A 9090-nucleotide genomic window follows, 5' to 3' on the forward strand; every position below is an offset into this window, starting at 1 on the left:
ATAGTCATTACAGGTAATTGAATGTAAACTAATAAAACTATGGACAATGCTTTGATTATATTTTTAGATACTGTGTGTTTTGTAAATGTATATGCTTATTATATGGTTTTAAGTTTGAAAGTAAAGTACATTACAATATTAATTTATGTTATATAATCTGCGTTGCAGGGCGTTCCAAATGAGCGATTATTGTCAGCGAAGTCCACTTCAACTGATATACCGTGCTCAGGGAGTAGGGAGCAGTGAACAGTGTGTAGGGACCCTGTCGAATGGAACGCACCCACTGTCTTCATGAGTGAGTCATTGAATCATTCACTCAACCGATTTGTTCAAACACACTGATTCATTCAGGAACAAATGTAAGTGTCTGGCATTCACTATTCCCTCCTATGTTAGTCCACTAATATAGTTCACTTGAAGGAGTGAATGAAAACGAGTGAATGAATTGTGTGTACATCGGCTGTACACTCGTTATAGCGGTGCAATGTGGGATTGAATGAGTGCACTCAATAATGTCCACTATGGTTCCGGACACCACTACAAATTGTCAGGGTTCTGTCACTTCGGTCTGGTTTATTCATGGTTTTGTGACAGAGCCCTGACACTCCTGTATTGTTTGTCTTGTCTTGTGTGAGCGCGCAGCTTTGAGCATGCTCGAGCTGCGTGCTCTTCTGTCCTTGTGTTTTGTGTGCGGGCGTGGTGTTCGGATCCCAGCACTTCGGTCTAGTTTGGGTTTCAGTTTTGTGTTGGGATTCGGACATTCATGCTCCGCGTGTTTGTTTTGTCTCAAGCGCACAGAATGAGCATTCGCTCGTTCTCGTGCGCTCTGGCTTGTCATGTGAGCGTGTGCTCTTCTGTCTGTGTGTTGTGTTCTGTGTAGCACACAGTTCATGTTTACATCGGCCGTGTGCTTTCATGTTATGTTTTGTCTTATGTTGTGTAGCACGTGGTTGGTGTTTTTCACTGGCTACGTGCTTTCATGTTGTCAAGTTTTGTGTGAACATGCAGCTGGTGAGTTCTCATTAGTTGCATGTTCATGTCATGTTTGGTGTGAGCACATGTCTTGTCAAGTGTTTCTTTGTGCCATGTGCTCGTGTCCATTGTCTAACCTTGTTTCCTGATTATTGGTTCATTTGCCCCACCTGTCTTCCCTCGTTACCCTCTTTTGTTTGTTCCCTATTTAATCTCCTTGTGTTTGCTCTCCAGTGCAGAATTGTCGTCGAATGTACCTCATGTTTCCCCTGCTCCCGTCAAGTCAAGCCTGTTTTTCCCCCTTGGGGTAGTTTGTTTTGTCTTGTTTTTTGTTTTGTTATTATCATTAAAAAGCCCATTCCTCTGCATCTCTGAGTCCTCGCTTCATCCCTTCTACAAACCCAGACAGAAATGGCTGTCCCCTCAAATAATGCCCTATTTGAGGGTATAGGGGGCGACTTCGGATTCAGCCCCTGTGTTAATGAGTGAATCATTGAATCATCCACTCAACCGATTCATTCAAACACACTGAATCATTCAGGAACAAATGTAAGTGCCTGTGTTAATGAGTGAATCATTGAATGATCCACTCAACTGATTCGTTCAAACACACTGAATCATTCGGGAACAAATGTAAGTGCCTGTTTTAATGAGCGAATCATTGAATGATCCACTCAACTGATTCGTTCAAACACACTGAATCATTCGGGAACAAATGTAAGTGCCTGTGTTAATGAGTGAATCATTGAATCATCCACTTAACCGATTCGTTCAAACACACTGAATCATTCGGGAACAAATGTAAGTGCCTGTTTTAATGAGCGAATCATTGAATGATCCACTCAACTTATTCATTCAAACACACTGAATCATTCGGGAACAAAACAAGTGCCCGGGATAATGAGGGTGTCATTGAATCATTCATTCAAACCCACTGATTCATTCAGGAATTAAACACCACCACTGAGTGTTGCTCAGTATGAATGATTCCGTTGGTGCTTCGTTTGGAACTATTTTCATCAGTGGAAATAAGTTACATAATATTAACTAACTAATATATTTTTTTTAAAATTGCCAAATCATGATGATAATCGGAACAACGGGATTAGTGCTTGTGTGATATTGCTTAAGAATATTATATACTACAGTATATGTCATACGTCAGTTAATATAATGTAAATAAATAATACAGTTGCCCAGTGGTCCTGACCAAATGCTCAGGATATGAAGGTTTTGATTCTTGAATAAGTCTGTTTTACATCCACATATTTTGGGGCATGTTGTCTTTTAATATTACAGCTATAGTGTTGAAACTGTTATATAAGCTGACTGTCATGACAACAAATAAAAGGATTAAACATGATGATTTGGACAAGCCTTTCTTAAATCTTCCCAAAGGACTCCTGAACAAACAAATGACTCAGTGTGTGTTTTCTCACTGTCTCTCAGAGAAGGGCAAGGCATTGCTGATACCAGATACGCTTTAAACAATGATTCAGCGGGACATGTGTATTCATTCAGTGATTCATTAGTGGAACAACATTATTCAGCATCTCTTTTTCGGTTTTGCTCCTGGTTCTACTTCTCAGGTGCTTATTCTGCCCTCCGCTTCAGTCAGGTTTTCAGATCTGCTTTCGCTGTGGGAAGTGAAGGCGTTTGTGAATGAGCATTTATGTGATTTTCTCACCAGTTTTAGCTTTATCCTCAGTTGGACATCCTGGAAATTGAGGGAGATGTTCTGATATTCTGCGTCCACTTCTGAACATGAAGCTCTAAACACCTTAAAGACAAAACAAACAGTTACTTAATCTTCTTAAAAGCATCAGAAATACAAACAGAATAAGGAAAGGCATTCAAATTCACACATATATTCTTATTTTATGGAATAAATAGCATGTGAACATTTAGATTTATTTAGTTAAGATGAATGAACAATTTTACAATATATATTTCTTTATTATAACTTAATTATAATACATTTATGACAAAAAAAACACAATAGGAGATATAATATTCAACTTAACATATATCATTTAAAAAATGTTCTATAAAACTGAACAGAGACATGTGATGGATCAGTTTCACCATCCATATTTCACGTCACATTTATATGACAATCATCCTCCATTGGTTGTTTCTATTTTAATGACTGTATTCGTTGAGCAACTTGGGACAATTGTGCATATTAAATCCTAAAATACTGCTTAATCATATGGGTGTCATCCGCTCTATCGCAACCTGTGGAAAAATTCCACAATAGTTTTTGGTTTTTTGATCATCGCACAAAATGCAGCCTAATGTGATTTATCCATGAGCTCATTCTGACACTACAGGACATCGAGGACTAAACAATCAGGCCTGCTTCCTTCTCTCTCTCCTCCTATAGGAAGTTGTTATCTAACTGAACTCATAAATGTTCATAAAGCTCGATATGACTCAGATGTCCAGTTCTTTCCGGTATAATCAAATGTTGTCTGGTGGAGAAGGGTGTGTTTCACAACTCATGACTAATGAGAGAGACACTGTAAAACATCAGCACACGTCTCCAGCAAAACACACTGACGGGCGTCTGATATTAGAGAAGCCGGTGAGTTCAGATTTAGTGTTAATAGATTGTTGTGTAACAATAACAATGATTTTTATTTTTATGTTTTACAGTCCTGTTCTGCATTTACTTATTATAGTAGTTGCAATAACTGTCAAAACCCATAGTTATCTTATATTACTTTCTTAGGTAAGTGTAAGTGCACGTACTAATAAAGTGCAACCAGAAAATGTTATTCGTAAAAATAGTAATATTGTGAAATATTATTATTTAAAATGACTGTTTTCTGTTTGAATATATAGTAAAATGTAATTTATTCCTGTGATCAAAGCTGAATTTATCATCATTCCTCCAGTGTCACATGATCCTCTGCTCAAGTAACATTTATTATTACAACATTTCAAAACAGATGTGTTGCTAAATATGTTTGTGGATACATTATTGATTGAATTTAATGAATTGGAAATATTTTGTGACATTATAAATGTTTATACCGTCACTTTAATTGAATGCATCCTTGTATTCATTTATTAAAAACAAAAAAAACTAAACTATATCTTTTCATAAATAACCAAAGTTAAAATGCATTATAATATTTCCATATTTCTGAAATATGTTTGTCACGTGTGTTTTAATGCATTATACCTTCTAAAGGTTGATTTAGAAGCATTGATGAGACCATGTCCAGCCTTTCATGGAGACGGTATTCCCTGGTGGCTGTGGCTCTTTCAGCAGATAATGCGCCGCCACAAAGCAAAACTGGGTCGGGAATGGTTTGAGGAGCACAACGAGTTTGAGGTGTTGACTTGGCCTCCAAATTCCCCAGATCTCAATCCAATCGAGCATCTGTGGGATGTGCTGAACAAACAAGTCCGATCCATGGAGGCCCCAACTCGCAACTTACTGGACTTAAAGGATCTGCTGCTAACATCTTGGTGCCAGATACCACAGCACCTTCAGGGGTCTAGTGGAGTCCATGCCTCGACGGGTCAAGGCTGAAAAGGGGTGACCAACACAATATTAAGAATAATGCCTGATCGGTGTATGTATACTTCAATACGTGTTACCATAAAATCATACAGATAGTAGAACTACTTATTGGCTAATTCCTGAAACAGTAAAGATGAGGGTAAAATATCCCAATGCTTCACACCAGAAACGATTGATGCAGTTTCATATTTAGTTAAGCAACAGAGGAACGGCTCGTCATCGCTGTGGTCTGTCATGCAGCCTCAAAGCAAAAGCTGTTGTCACTGAAGATCTCACTTCCTGTCTCAGGAAGCGTGTTGTGCCACAATAATACAGCAGTGTGTGTGTGTGTGTTTATATCAGTGCAATTTGATTTTCACTCCATTTGATATCCTTTGATTAATGTTAAATATCAAGTAAACTTACACTCTTAAAAAATGCTGGGTTAAAAACAACCCAAGTTGGGTTGAAAATGGACTAACCCAGCAATTGGGTTGTTTTAACCCAGTGAATGGGTTGTTTTAACCCTGTGGCTCGGTCTTCCAACATGACAATGACCCGAAGCACACAGCCAGGATAACCAAGGAGTGGCTCTGTAAGAAGCAGATCAAGGTTCTGGCGTGGCCTAGCCAGTCTCCAGACCTAAACCCAATAGAGAATCTTTGGAGGGAACTCAGACTCCGTGTTTCTCAGCGACAGGCCAGAAACCTGACTGATCTAGAGCAGATCTGTGTGGAGGAGTGGGCCAAAATCCCTCCTGCAGTGCAAACCTGGTGAAAAACTACAGGAAACGTTTGACGTTAAGCAATTGGGTTGTTTTAACCCAGTGAATGGGTCATTTTAACTCAGCGGTTGGATTGTTTTAACCCAGTGAATGGGTCGTTTTAACTCAGCATTTGGATTGTTTTAACCCAGTGAATGGGTTGTTTTAACCCAGCAATTGGATTGTTTTAACCCAGTGAATGGGTTGTTTTAACCCAGCAATTGGATTGTTTTAACCCAGTGAATGGGTGGTTAACCCAGTGAATGGGTCGTTTTAACCCAGTGGTTGGATTGTTTTAACACAGGGAATGGGTCGCTTTAACCCAGCAGTGAATGGGTTGTTTTAACCCAGTGAATGTGACGTTTTAACCCAGTGGTTGGATTGTTTTAACCCAGCAATTGGGTTGTTTTAACCCAGCAATTGGGTTGTTTTAACCCAGCAATTGGGTTGTTTTAACCCAGTGAATGGGTTGTTTTAACCCAGCAATTGGGTTGTTTTAACCCAGTGAATGGGTCATTTTAACTCGGCGGTTGGATTGTTTTAACCCAGTGAAAGGGTCGTTTTAACCCAGCATTTGGATTGTTTTAACCCAGTGAATGGGTTGTTTTAACCCAGCAATTGGATTGTTTTAACCCAGTGAATTGGTCATTTTAACCCAGCGGTTGGATTGTTTTAACCCAGAAATTGGATTGTTTTAACTGAGTGAATGGGTTGTTTTAACCCAGCAAGTGGATTGTTTTAACCCAGTGAATGGGTTGTTTTAACCCAGCAATTGGATTGTTTTAACCCAGTGAATGGGTCGTTTTAACCCAGCGGTTGGGTTAAATGTTTGCTTAAAACAACCCAATCTCTGGGTTAGTCCATTTTCAACCCAACTTGGGTTGTTTTTAACCCAGCGTTTTTAGAGTGTAACGTCTTTATTAGTGCAGTATTATTGGTGGTGTGGTTTGTTCTGAATAACTGAGGGGAATGCGGTGTCTTGAGCTGTCCTGTGCTCATACAGTGAGTCAGTGTTGTTGAAAAGCTGAGCAAACAAGATTATCTCAGGGTGCAGTGTGTCGTCTTTACAAATGCTGTTTAGTTAATGGGTCAGTTCAGCCAAAAATGAACCTTTTGTTTATTAACTCACCTGCACGTCGTCCTATATGAGCTTCTTTCTTCTGTGAGGGGGACAAAAATCATAAAATGCTATCATAAAACATCATAAATGCTAAAGTAGATGTTGTACTTTCCCTCTTTAAACACTGGAGGGAGACAATCCAGATGCATCCAGTGACACAATCAAACGAGCAGGTTAAACATTTCCACTATGATTTATATGGCATGTTTTATTGACGAAGGGCACAAGTGTCGGAATCACTTATAAGTCACATATTACACTTGATATCCTTGATTGTTTAATAACAGCATCGCTTGTAATGATCGACTAATTGACGTGTGTAAATTTTGGTTAAAAATCAACCCAGCGCTGGGTACGTCCCTTTTTGACCCAGCGCTGGGTTGATTTTAGCCCAGCAGTTTTTAATGTGCAGGAGGTGTGATTTGTTAAAGAATATTTTTTATGTTCAGGTTAAGCTATAATCATTTTCATGAAGAATTATGTTTAAAAAATACAACAACAGCAGTAGAAGTATGCAATATGTCCATGTTTTTTTTTAAGGTGATCAAAATAAACAGCTATAGGTTATTTGAGATATTTCTCCACCTTGTATATTATTATTATTATCATTGACTTCCATATTAATAGTAATTTTTTTCCCATACCAATTTCTCAGAAATCACTTTTTGCACCTTTAATAACATTTACTGAAGCAACTTTACTTTATTATTCATGTTCATATTATTACTCAAAGTATATACAGTGAGGAAAATAAGTATTTGAACACCTGAGAAAATCAATGTTAATATTTGGTACAGTAGCCTTTGTGTGCAATTACGGAGGTCAAACGTTTCCTGTAGTTTTTCACCAGGTTTGCACTGCAGGAGGGATTTTGGCCCACTCCTCCACACAGATCTTCTCTTGATCAGTCAGGTTTCTGGCCTGTCGCTGAGAAACACGGAGTCTGAGTTCCCTCCAAAGATTCTCTATTGGGTTTAGGTCTGGAGACTGGCTAGGCCACGCCAGAACCTTGATACGCTTCTTACAGAGCCACTCCTTGGTTATCCTGGCTGTGTGCTTCGGGTCATTGTCATGTTGGATGACCCAGCCTCGACCCATCTTCAATGCTCTAACTGAGGGAAGGAGGTTGTTCCCCAAAATCTTGCAATACATGGCCCTGGTCATCCTCTCCTTAATACAGTGCAGTCGCCCTGTCCCATGTGCAGAAAAACACCCCCAAAGCATGATGCTACCACCCCCATGCTTCACAGTAGGGATGGTGTTCTTGGGATGGTACTCATCATTCTTCTTCCTCCAAACACGTTTAGTGGAATTATGACCAAAAAGTTCTATTTTAGTCTCATCTGACCACATGACTTTCTCCCATGACTCCTCTGGATCATCCAAATGGTCATTGGCAAACTTAAAACGGGCCTGGACATGTGCTGGTTTAAGCAGGATCTTCCGTGCCATGCATGATTTCAAGCCATGACGTCTTAGTGTATTACCAACAGTAACCTTGGAAATGGTGGTCCCAGCTCTTATCAGGTCATTGACCAGCTCCTCCCGTGTAGTTCTGGGCTGATTTCTCACCTTTCTTAGGATCATTGAGACCCCACGAGGTGAGATCTTGCATGGAGCCCCAGTCCGAGGGAGATTGACAGTCATGTTTATCTTCTTCCATTTTCTAATGTTGCTCCAACAGTGGACCTTTTTTCACCAAGCTGCTTGGCAATTTCCCCGTAGCCCTTTCCAGCCTTGTGGAGGTGTACAATTTTGTCTCTAGTGTCTTTGAACAGCTCTTTGGTCTTGGCCATGTTAGTAGTTGGATTCTTACTGATTGTATGGGGTGGACAGGTGTCTTTAGGCAGCTAACGACCTCAAACAGGTGCATCTAATTTAGGATAATAAATGGAGTGGAGGTGGACATTTTAAAGGCAGACTAACAGGTCTTTGAGGGTCAGAATTCTAGCTGATAGACAGGTGTTCAAATACATATTTGCAGCTGTATCATACAAATAAATAGTTAAAAAATCTTACATTGTGATTTCTGGATTTTTTTTTTTAGATTATGTCTCTCACAGTGGACATGCACCTACGATGACAATTTCAGACCCCTCCATGATTTCTAAGTGGGAGAACTTGCAAAATAGCAGGGTGTTCAGATACTTATTTTCCTCTGTGTGTGTATATATATATATATATATATATATATATATATATATATATATATATATATATATATATATATATATATATATACACACACACACACACACTCTAAAAAATGCTGGGTTAAAAAGTTGGGTTGAAAATGGACAAGCCCAGCAATTGGGTTGTTTTAACCCAGCGGTGGGGTTACATTTTTGCTTAAAACAACCCAATTGCTGGGTTAGTCCATTTTTTAAGTGTATATACCCACACACACACACACACACACACACACACACACACACACACACACACACACACACACACACACACACACACACACGTTAAAATGTACGTTTAAAATGGGTTGTGATACACAGGCTTTTGAGGAATGTAAGTTTGTATTTATTTCTCATATATTATACATATTGTATTATATGTTTTGTTCTCCACAATTACAACTACAGAGTTTTGATCATAAAACGAAACATTTAAATATAATCTAACTAAGACATGGGCATATTTATGGGCATACATGGGCATATAAGATATTATATGGGCATACATGGGCATATTTATGGGCATACATGG

The sequence above is a fragment of the Gobio gobio genome (genome assembly GCF_949357685.1).
Source record: "Gobio gobio genome assembly, chromosome: 9".
In the NCBI taxonomy this organism is placed as follows: domain Eukaryota; kingdom Metazoa; phylum Chordata; class Actinopteri; order Cypriniformes; family Gobionidae; genus Gobio; species Gobio gobio.